At 42.8% G+C, this 12309-nt stretch overlaps 1 pseudogene; it reads right to left on the bottom strand.

Moving 5' to 3' along the window:
• Positions 1-11095: 11095 nt before the first annotated feature.
• LOC131505730 (small nucleolar RNA U3) lies at positions 11096-11330 on the bottom strand (annotated as a pseudogene).
• Positions 11331-12309: the final 979 nt, after the last annotated feature.

Genomic DNA, 12309 nt, shown 5'->3' with positions numbered 1-12309 from the left:
TTGATGTACACGTGGGTTGCTTCCATTGTTTGGCTATTGTAAATAATGCTGCAATAAACATAGGAGTGCATATGTCTTTTCAAATTAGTGTTTTCGTATTCTTTGGGTAAATACCCAGTAGTGGAATTACTGGATCATACAGTAATTTTTAATTTTTTGAGAAACTTCCATATTGTTTTCCACAGTTGGCTCCCACCAAGAGTGCACAAGTGTTCCTTTTTTTCCACATCGTCTCCAATACTTATCATTTCTTGAGTTTTTTATTTTAGCCATTCTGACAGGTATGAGGTGATATCTCACTGTGGTTTGATTTGCATTTCCCTGATAATGAGTGATATAGAGCATCTTTTCATGTGTCTATTGGCCATCTGTGTGTCTTCTTTAGAGAAATGTATGCTCATGTCTTCTGCTCATTTTTAAATTATATTATTTGGGTTTCTTTGGTGTGTGTTGTATGAGCTCTTTATATATTTTGGAATATTAACCCCTTATTGGATATGTCTGTCATTTGCAAATATCTCCCATTCAGTAGGTTGTCTTTGTTTTGTTGGTTGCATAGCATTTTAGCAAAAGAACAATACATGTTTAGTGAAATCTTAAGAAAAAAAAGGGCTTCGAGTTTCTAGGAGCGACAAATTGTAGGAAGGCAAATATATGGGGAAATTAATGGTAGATAAAGGCTAGTTTTAGCAAAGATTGTTTTGTAGATTTCTCTGGTGCTATCTCTGAGCTGGTAAGGTCTAGGGTCATCTCCAGTGGTGAACTTCTGTCCTCCTGGTAGAGAAAAGAGACGGGACACCTTTGCAAATTTACATCCTACTTTTAGGCAAATAGGGGTGGGCAGAGAGCTTTTTTTGTATCTTTTTCTTCTCAGTTGCCTTCAGCTCAAAATTATCCTTATGCCAAAGTGGCATATTTGAGGATGGCATATTCTAGTACCCTTCACTGTGCTGATCATCATTCTGCATTTCTTTTTCATTAACTTGAAACTTTCATTAAGACTGGTCATTGGGGCTAAACATGTTCAAATTTTTATAATCTATTCAAGAAGATAAAAAATTATGATCACAGGGGTTCCTGGGTGGCTCAGTTGGTTACGCGTCCAACTTTGGCTCAGGTCAATATCTCAAAGTTTGTGGGTTCAAGCCCTATGTCAGGCTCTGTGCTGAGAGCGTAGAGCCTGGAGCCCACTTTGAGTTCTCTGTCTCCCTCTCTACTCCTCCCCCATTTACACACACTCTCTCTCTCTTTCCCTCTCTCTCTCTCTCTCTCTCTCTCTCAAAAATAAATAAACATTTAAAAAAATTATCATCAGAAATAGTTGGCCGATGCTTCCTTCAAAGGATTTTTAAAATACCTGATCCATGAAATGCCAGATTTATAGAACAGATGACTAAGGGGGTGATCATTCACAAAACACAAAGAATCTTTCCTTCTGTTCATCAGAGTTAGCGCCTCTGGAACTGAGAAAAAGAAGCGGGTTATACGTAATGTTTAGAAAATGCATCTGTTGCTGATAGCAAAGCACATTTGCACTTTAAACAGAATGCTCATTTAAAAAGTACTCTCTGTCCAGGCTTGCATTGAGCATCTTTGTCTATTCATCTACTCCTCTGCCAACTAAAGAATAAAATGAAGTGAATGGAGGTTTTACAAGAAAACACAAAAAGCAGTGTTTCTGTTGCTTTTTTAACTCTGCTAGTCCCAGCCCATGATGATGAGGTGTAAAGTGTTATCTGAGAACCTGTGAGATCTCAGCCTTACTTGAAGATTCAGCTCAATTTGTTACATTTATTTATTTTTGAGAGAGAACGTGGGAGAGGGGCAGAGAGAGAGAAGGCTCCAGGCTGTCAGTGCAGAGCCCATCACAGGCTTAAACTCATGAATCAAGAGATCATGCCCTGAGCCAAAACCAAGAGTCAGAAGCTCAACCGACTGAGCCACCCAGGTGCCCCAATTTCTTACATTTGAAAGACTAGGAACCAATCACAAGGTATGCAGGGCTTAATCCAGTGGACTTTTAACCCTTTCATTATGCCAAAGATCCGCCCTCTACTACACTAAAGGGATTTAAAGATCCCCTTTATTTTTTTTTTTTTTTCAACGTTTTTTATTTATTTCTGGGACAGAGAGAGACAGAGCATGAACGGGGGAGGGGCAGAGAGAGAGGGAGACACAGAATCTGAAACAGGCTCCAGGCTCCGAGCCATCGGCCCAGAGCCTGACGCGGGGCTCGAACTCACGGACCACGAGATCGTGACCTGGCTGAAGTCAGACGCTCAACTGACTGCGCCACCCAGGCGCCCCTTAAAGATCCCCTTTAAACTTCGGCTATACTAACAAAGAATAGGGGTGAGAATGGGGGGCGGGGTACACAATAACTGCTCAGGCCAGGTCATATGTTTCTGTAAGAAATAATCCAGCTCTTGCCCTATAGAAGCTGGGCAATGTGTTAAGTTCTGGGGCAAATCAGATGTACTTGATCCCTATCAAGAAAGAATTCAGGGGCACCTGAGTGGCTCAGTTGGTTGAGCACCTGACTCAGGTCATAATCTTACGGTTCCTGAGTTTGAGCCTCTTTCGAGCCCTGTTCGAGCCCTGAAGTGGGCTCAGGACCAATACTGTCAGGACAGAGCCCACTTTGGATCCTTTGTGCCCTGCTTCTCTCTGCCCCTCCTCTCTCTCTCTCTTTTAAAAATAAACATTAAAAAAAAAAAAAAAAAGAGGGCCGCCTGGGTGGCTCAGTCAGTTTAGTGTCTGACTTTGGCTCAGGCCATGGGCTCACAGTTTGAGTCCGAGTGTCACGTTTGGCTCTCTGCTGTTGGCACAGAGGCCACTTCAGATCCTCTGTCTCCCTCTGTGCCCCTCTCCCTCTCACGCTTGATCTCTCTCAAAAATAAATAAGCATTTAAAAAACTAATAAATTTAAAAAAAGAGGGGCGCCTGGGTGGCTCAGTCAGTTAAGCGGCCAACTTCGGCTCAGGTCATGATCTCGCGGTCCGTGAGTTCAAGCCCCGCGTCGGGCTCTGTGCTGACAGCTCAGAGCCTGGAGCCTGTTTCAGATTCTGTGTCTCCCTCTCTCTCTGCTCCTCCTCTGTTTATGCTCTGTCTCTCTCTGTCTCAAAAATAAATAAACATTAAAAAATAAAAATTTTTTTAAATAAAAATAAAAAAAGAATTCAGCCCACACTTTATTCTCTGTTCTTGCCCCACCGTCTGCCCCCATGTTTGCCCTGCACCGTCCCACAGAGGTGCAGCTCCCAAAGAACAGGACAAGTCCTCAAAGAAGCCAAGGCCTTCTCATCAGCTGCAGTCTCCCCCACCCTTTCATTTCTTGCTGCCCCTCCCTGCTTTCCCCTGTACCCACATGTTGGCATTAAAGGACACAGCTTGTACTTGTTAGCTCTCTCTTATGTAGTCTTCTAAATGTCCTGAAGTCTTTTTTTCTGATTACAAAAGTTAGCACATGTTCATTGTTACATAAAAGTCAAATATGACAGAAATGCATGTCCTCTGAAAACATATCACTCCGTCCCTCCAAACTGCAGACTTTCCTTTAAACTTCAAGTAATAGTCAAAGTCTTTCAATAGCCCTCTGATTTGCATACATCTTCCCCTCTCTGACCCTTTATCCTTCATCTGGCCCTCTTTACTATGCTCCAGCATTACCGCATTCAGCTTGCCTGCACTCCAGGACCTTTGCACCAGCCCCTCCTTTTGCTGCAGTGCTCTCCCCGCCATACCCACATGGCTCTGTCTTATCAGCTTGGGCTGCCATAACAAAATACCACAGACTGGGTGGCTTCAACAACAGAAATGGATTTTCTCACAGTTCTGGAGGATTTAAGTGCAAGATCAAGGTTGCAGCCGATATGGTTTCTAGTGAGAATTGTCTTCCTGGCTTGCTATGTCCTTACCTGGCCTTTCCTCGGCACATGCTCACAACCTCATTTAACTTTAGCTACTTCCTTAGAAGTCCCATCTTCAAACATAGCCACAGTGGGGGAGAGGGCTTCCCCACATGAATTTTGGGAAGACACAAACATTCAATCCATAACCACTTCCTTCTTCCATTCCTGTTTACACATCACCTTATCAGAGAGGCCTTCTGTGGCCTGCTCTTTAAAAAAACAGATTTAGGGGCACTTGGGTGGCTCAGTTGGTTAAGTGTCCAACTCTTGATTTCAGCTGGGGTCCCCATCTCACGGTTCGTGGGATGGAGCCCCACGATGGGCTCTGTGCTGGCAGTGCAGAGCCTGCTTGGGATTCTTTCTCTCCACTCTTCCCTCACTCATATGTTCTCTATCTCTAAATAGATAAATAAATAGATAAATAAATAGATAAATAAATATTTAGAAAAAACAACACACAGATTGATTATTTCTCACAATTCCATGGGTCAGCTGGGGTCACTGGGGTCATCCAAGAGCTGCAGTCATCTGACTGAGACCAAAGGGTGTGGGGTTGCCTTACTCACCTGCCTGGACCTCAGTGCTGCTGTTAGAGAGTCTATCTCTTCAGAGAAATCTCATTCTTTTACAGTCTAGTCCAGCATGAATGCTTCAAAAAGTCAAGAATGGAGGCTTCAGGGCTCCTAAGGGCCTGGGTTCCTGATGAACAAGTCAGGAATAGCAGAGTCCATCACAAGGGGATGTGGACACTCAACAGTATGACTTGTCAGGTGCCTGCAACGATCTGCCACGTGATCCTACTTTAAGTTGCTACTCCACTCATACTTTTTTCTTTTTTCTTTTCTTTTTTCTTTTTCTTTTTTTTTGAGAGAGAGACAGAGTGCAAGCAAGGGAGGAGCAGAGAGAGGGAGACACAGAATCTGAAGCAGGCTCCAGGCTCTGAGCTGTCAGCACCGAGCCCGACATGGGGCTCAAACCACAAACCGTGAGATCATGACCTGAGCCGAAGTCGGACGCTCAACCAGCTGAGCCATCCAGGTGCCCCTCATTGCTCCCACTTTATAGATGAGGAGAGAGAGGCCTAGACAATGGAGAGTTGCTTGCCTGAGGTCACATGGCTGATAAGAAGAGAGCTTCTGACTTGGCAGGCCAGGCTTTCCACCAGCTATGGTGCAACCTTCCTGGGGGCATTCAGAAATGCACCCTCTGCCTCTTGTATTTCCCTTCCCAGGGCTTTGGGCTTGAGAAGCTCTGTTGGGTAAATAGTTGCAGTTTTCCAACTGGCTACAGGCCATGGGGTCTACAGGCCAGAAGCAGCATTATCTCTTTGAAGTCTTCCTGTGGAGGCCAAAACCTAAAGGTCTCAATGACCCAGAGACATGAAGACACTAAAAGGTAAGGGTGTCAGGATCTATCTCTGTGGACCTTGCCCTGGACTGCACTGCACTGTTGGTGTAAAGTTAAACTTTAAATCCGCGTGTCTAACCGGTGGTTGCCAGGTCATTCTGGTCTGGATGAGCCTTGCTTTAGCCCAGAGGGAACAGAACACACGCTCCTTTCAAGCTTTGAGCTGCTATTCCACTCAGAGAATGTCTAGTGAATGAGTGTATGTTCATATCAAAGGGAAATGGCACCAGATGGAGAAAGTACTCAAGTCGGTACATTTGAAATGTTTTGTGGTACTTTTAGGGGGTGGAGAGGAAGGTTTGTCTCCTTTAAGAAAAGCCCCTTGAGAGATAGCTTGCAGATTGTTAGCTAGAAGCAAGTTTGTGGTTACTGTAAAAGCAGTCATTTTCATGCTTATTTTATTTTAGAGAGAGAGATGGTGAGTGAGCAGGGGAGAGGGGCAGAAAGAGAGGGAGGATCTCAAACAGGCTCTGCACTCAGCTCAGTGTGGAGCCGGACGTGAGGCCAGTCTCACCACTGCGAACTTGTGGCCTGGGCCAAAATCAAGAGCCACTTGCTCAACCAACCGAACCACCCAGGCACTCTAAAAGCAGTCATTTTTAAAATAGAAAGTTTTTGACGGGGTGTCTGGGTGGCTCAGTCGATTAAGCATCTGACTTCAGCTCAGGTCATGATCTCACCATTAGTGAATTTAAGCCCCACATGGGGCTCTGTGCTGACAGCTCAGAGCCTGGAGCCTGCTTTGGATTCTGTGTCTTCCCCTCTCTCTGCCCCTCCCCTGCTCACACACTGTCTCTGTCTCTCAAAAATAAATGTTAAATTTTTTAAAAAAGAAAGAAAGAAAGTTTTCGGGGCACCTGGCTCAGTTGGTTAAGCATCTAACTCTTGATGTCAGCTCAGGTCTTGATCTCAATGTCTTGATTTCAAGGTTGTGGCTTCAAGCCCTGGGTTGGGCTCTGTGCTGGGAGTAAAGCCTACTTAAAACACAGCTAGCTAGCTAGCTAGCTAGGGGCACCTGGGTGTCTCAGTCAGTTAAGCCGTAGACTTCAGCTCAGATTATGATCTCACAGTTTGTGAGTTCAAGCCCCACAGAGCCCACTTTGGATCCTCTGTCCCCTTCTCAGTCTGCCCCTAGCCTGCTCTTGTGCTCTCTCTCTCTCAAAAATAAATATTTAGTAAACAAATAAATAAAGTAGAAAGTTTGCTCTTTTCTGCCTCATTCTGTTGATTTGTGATGGTATTTTTCATTTGCGACTTAATGTCATTCTAAGTAAAAATTAAAATTTTAGATTAGTATAACATTTAGCATTCATCTTTATATTATGCAATGTCCTTTTTTTCCACTTTTTAAAATTGAAGTGTAGTCGACACACGTTACCTTAGTTTCAGGTGTAAAACACAGTGATTCAGCTCCTCCATACATTATGCTGTGCTCACCACGAGTGTAGCTACCATCTGTCACCTTGCAATGCTGTTACACTACCACCGGCTCTCTTCCCTGTGCTGTGACCTATCCATTCCATAACTGGCAACCTATGTCTCCCACTCCCCTTCACCCATTTTGCCTACCCCCCACCCCTTCAACGTGTGTTTTATTTTTTTTATTTAAAAAAAAATTTTTTTTAACGTTTATTTATTTTTGAGATGGAGAGAGACAGAGCATGAACGGGGGAGGGTCAGAGAGAGGGAGACATAGAATCGGAATCAGGCTTCAGGCTCTGAGCTGTCAGCACAGAGCCTGACGCGGGGCTTGAACTCACGGACCATGAGATCATGATCTGAGCCGAAGTCGGACGCTCAACCGACTGAGCCACCCAGGCGCCCCAACATTATTTATATTTAGAGCACCATTACTTTCTTTCTACATTCAAATCAAGTTCTGGGTCAAGCAGAAAGCAAGTCCTCTGAGGGCTCTGTGTGCCTGCCGCCCTCTGTTATAGATGGAACTCACTTACCTTGTGTCTGCCTTGAGTAACACTGAACTCCCCGACATCATGGGGATCCATGGCAATTCTGCGCTCATGGGACATCAAGAATGTCACATGCAAATGGAACAACAAGGAAGAGTAGATACTCATATTATACCTGTCTTTACTTGCACACATGCTCCCATCAATGTAGTGTAAAAATCCAATACAAAGATAAAATTATTAAAAATCTTGGCAATAGAGCGTTAAAACAGGTGTGGTGTGAGTATACGGCTCTTGCATTCTTTTTGTTTTTTAAAGACTTTATTTTTAAGCGATCCCTACACTCAACATGGGACTCAGACTTACAACCCTAAGACCAAGAGGCATACGCTCTGCCAACTGACCCAGCCAGGCCCCTCATCTCTTACGCTTTTAAAGCAGGCCTTGCTCCTTGCTCTGTGTACACCATGGGGAAGGACGGTCTGCTCGAGGAGCTGTAACACACACCCTTCGGACTGTGCTATTGTTCTCACCATACAATCTCCACCTTTGGTGAGGAGAGGGTTAATATTTGTTTATGGAGTTACCATCCTGAAAGATCAGGACAGGGAACCATTCTTTTCTTAATTCATTCAGCACATAGGTATTGATTCCCTCCTGTTTGCAAAGCACAAACTCCTGATGTTTAATTATCCAATTTGATCTCAATAGAAATGGAGTTAACAATTGATCATGAAGAAGTGTCCATAAAATCTCAATAGTATGGGGTTTGGAAAGTTTCCATGTTGGTGAACACCTCTGCATATTGGGAGGATGAAGCCTTTGGAACCCTCCCAACCTTATCCTATGTAGACCTTCATCTGGCTGTTCATGGGTATCCTTTATCATGTTTTCATAAACTGGTAACTCTCTGTATTTCCTTGAGTTCTGTAAGCTGTTCTAGCAAATAATCAAATCCACAGGAGAGGAAGTCATGGGAACCTCTGATTTTTTTAAAAAAAGACTTTTTTTTTTTTTTTTTTTTTTTTTTTTAAGTAATCTCTACATCCAGTGTGGGGCTTGAACTCACAACCTGAGATCAAGGGTCACATGCTTCACTGACTAAGCCAGCCAGGCGCCCCAAGAACCTCTGATTTTAGCCAAGTTGAACAGAAGTTGTGGGTTACCTGGAGACCTACTACTTAAAATTGGCATCTGAAATGGGAGACGGTCTGTTGGGACTGAGCCCTTAACCTGATCTGATCCCATCTCCAGGTAGATGTCAGAATTGAGTTCATTTGCAGGACACCAAGCTGGTGTCACAGAATTGCTTGATGTGGGAAAAAAAAATTTTGCACATCTGGTGTCAGACGTGTTATGAGTGTGGTAGTTCTGTGAGAATAAAGGAGAAACACAGTACTGAGGGTTTTCACCCCACACATATTGCTAACATACGTTCTCCTTCTTAAGGGCTACTAGTTAGTGACATATTCCTGGGAATACAATACAAAATATAAAGCTTCAATCTTCAATGTTTTACAAGCTCTAGGTGAGAAATACCAATAATAGCATAATTTACACCATGTTGGGGAGCCTGCCATAATCTCTTACTTATCTCTGTAGTCCTATCCTGTGAATCCTTTGCAATGTCACTTCATTTATTACCCTGACATCTTCCAAGGCCAACCATCTTTCTCTCCCCACTCCCTCCCCCCTTCCTTCCTTCCTTCCTTCCTTCCTTCCTTCCTTCCTTCCTTCCTTAAATTCCACTGGAGTACAGCAAGTGATTTATGCCAAAACAATTGATTCGATTCATATTTTTTTCTGGTTGGTTATTAGGTCAGATAAAGCCAGATAAATACAGGTCAAAAACTTATTCTATTTCACCATCTCTTTGATCATTAAGATTAAAGTCATATGTGAATATTCATTTATCTGTCAAATATGTATTGATGACATAGGCTAGGTGGTAAAACAGTAGTGGGCAATGTAAACATGCCTCCTGCTTTCATAGAGCTTACAGTCTAGTGGGGAAAAAAATAAATATATCAGTTAACAAATAAGGTACTTTCATCTAAAGTTAATGGCCAAAAATGAACAAATCAGGAGACTATAGATGCTGGAGAGGATGTGGAGAAACGGGAACCCTCTTGCACTGTTGGTGGGAATGCAAATTGGTGCAGCCGCTCTGGAAAGCAGTGTGGAGGTTCCTCAGAAAATTAAAAATAGACCTACCCTATGACCCAGCAATAGCACTGCTAGGAATTTACCCAAGGGATACAGGAGTACTGATGCATAGGGGCACTTGTACCCCAATGTTTATAGCAGCACTCTCAACAATAGCCAAATTATGGAAAGAGCCTAAATGTCCATCAACTGATGAATGGATAAAGAAATTGTGGTTTATATACACAATGGAGTACTACGTGGCAATGAGAAAGAATGAAATATGGCCCTTTGTAGCAACGTGGATGGAACTGGAGAGTGTGATGCTAAGTGAAATAAGCCATACAGAGAAAGACAGATACCATATGGTTTCACTCTTATGTGGATCCTGAGAAACTTAACAGAAACCCATGGGGGAGGGGAAGGAAAAAAAAAAAAAAGAGGTTAGAGTGGGAGAGAGCCAAAGCATAAGAGACTTAAAAACTGAGAACAAACTGAGGGTTGAGGGGGGGTAGGAGGGAGGGGAGGGTGGGTGATGGGTATTGAGGAGGGCACCTTTTGGGATGAGCACTGGGTGTTGTATGGAAACCAATTTGACAATAAATTTCATACATTAAAAAAAAAAAAAAGTTAACAGCCATCGGAACAAAATCAAATACATGGTGTAATAGAGAGTGATTTGGGAAGCTAATTTGGATTGAGAGTCAGTTAAGCCTTTCAGAGGAGGTGACAATTGCACTGAGACCTAAGCTAGACCTTCTCAACCTACAATTTGCATATGAATCACGTGGTGATCTTGTATAAGGGCTGATTATGATTTAGTAGATGAGGGGTTGTGTGCCAGCTTCTGCATTTCTTACAAGGTCCTGTGTGATCCCTATGGTGCTTGTTCGTGGAGCACTTGTGGGGAAGAAAGGCCAGTGAGAAGAATCTAAAGAGAACTCCAGAGAGAGAAAACAGCAATTGCATAGATGCTGAGGTGAGAAGAAGGTTGATGTTTGGGTTCGAGAAATACCATTTTGTAGAGAGAGGCTAGGAGTGGTGAGTAAGAGATGAGCAATATGCAGCAAGTTCAAAGAAGTGGGCCAAATCACACAGAGCCTTCAAGGCCAGAAGGTTTCCTTTTATTTCAGGGTAGTGGAAGACATTGGAAGATGGCAAGGGGACAAAGAGGATGGTCAGATTGAAGCTCTTGAAGAACAACCTGAAAACTATGGGAAAAATGAATCTTAGGGGAGCAAGAGTAGGAGGAGAAGAGAGTTTAGGAAACCAGAGTGGCACTCCTTATGTGAGATGTCGGCGGCTCAGACCCGGATGGCAGCAGGGGAGAGCGAGAGCAGCGGAAGGCTTGGATGGTGAGCTGGTAGCAGAACCAGCAGGACAAGCGCATGGATGAGATATAGAGGAGGTAGGAAAGAGACATTAAGGATGTCAACTGGATTTACGTTTTGATCAGCAAATAGCAGGTGACACCGTGTCCTGAGATGTAAAACCAAAGCAAAAACTAAAAGTAAATAAGTAAGTAAATAAATAAATAAAACAAAAACAAAAAACTTACCTTTTTTGGTAAGTGGAAAGGGAATATCATCCAGAGTGACTCTTACTTCTAAAGCCTCTGTTTGTATGTGTGCTGGTACAAATTTCATTTAGAATCTGACATTAGAATCAAGGTAGGAAGGCAAATGCATCTGAGAATTACTTGATTAATTAATTGATTAGAAAGCCATTCAGGGGGCTCTCTCTCACAAATCCACCCTCCCTCTCCCGGTCACAAAGAAAGAGAAGAAAGATACATCATCAGTGACAAATGGCCTTGCCTTTGCAGAAGCAAACTTAGGGCCAGTTTCACTCCAGGAGACAACACTGCCTCTCTCCCTCATGGTTTCTAGTGCTCTACACGTTCATAGAAACTTCTCTAGTAACAAACTATAAAAATGATGCCTGAAAGTATAGTCTTGCGTCTGCGAGTTTAGAATTGTTCCGTAATGTATCATTACAAAAAAGAGAGAGAAGCAATGCTACCCTGATGAGTGATGGAAGTTGTCTGGCAAACAGTGTTTTACATTAGAATGTAAGTTAAGTAGACTTTTTTGCCCGAGCCTGGAATTTTCCAATGGAAGTTGATTTCTTAGAATGGGGATGGATGGAAAGTTAGGGTATTTCTAAAGACCCACCAGTAAAATAGCAGTGTTTTACCCTCAGAGATTTCTCCCTGTTGGATTCCCATGAATAATTTCCATCACTGGAAAGAGTTTAAGAAAAAGTTACCTTTTCTTTTTCCAGTTGAGCCTCTTTTGACACATTTTTCTGGTACCGTTAATATGCTCATATTTCCTGTTGGAAGAATGGTTAAGATCTGAATGATTATTCAAATCCTTTTTTTTTTTCCTTTCAAAGTTATTTTTCCTTGAAGAAGTTTCTTTGTCACTGTCAAGGTTAGGTGAAGTCACTCCTGAAGGAAAAAGCAGAAGGAATTTGGAATGCTTTTCCATAAACCCCAGTGACCTATCTCAAGAATCCCCAGTAGATCTCAGGGTTTTAGGATAAATCATTTTGGGAAAATGTTTTCTTCCTTTGCTGTTAGGTTGATGAGGCAAAAGAAATAATACTGTTTGTGTTGACCTTTGTTCTAGAACAATTTCTCAAGCAGGTTATAGGATCCCTGGGAATTTCTACCTGAATGATACAAAGTTGCATTTTCACCACCCAAAACTGCACATAGCAGATACTCAGTAGATGTTAATTGAATTACATTGAATTCTAAGAATCTGCTAGAAATCTTAGATCAGTTCCTTTCATCTTACAGATAGTGAGCAGGAAGCCAAGGAGGACAAGTTGAGAGTCTGGCCCCTGGGCAAAAGGACACATGTGGGTTAGGAATCTCACCATTTCCTTTGAAATTGAAGATGCCAGTTTCTTAAGGACACTTTATAGAT

The sequence above is a fragment of the Neofelis nebulosa genome, chromosome 2, assembly GCF_028018385.1.
Source record: "Neofelis nebulosa isolate mNeoNeb1 chromosome 2, mNeoNeb1.pri, whole genome shotgun sequence".
In the NCBI taxonomy this organism is placed as follows: domain Eukaryota; kingdom Metazoa; phylum Chordata; class Mammalia; order Carnivora; family Felidae; genus Neofelis; species Neofelis nebulosa.
This window is presented reverse-complemented; position numbering and strand designations above follow the sequence as displayed.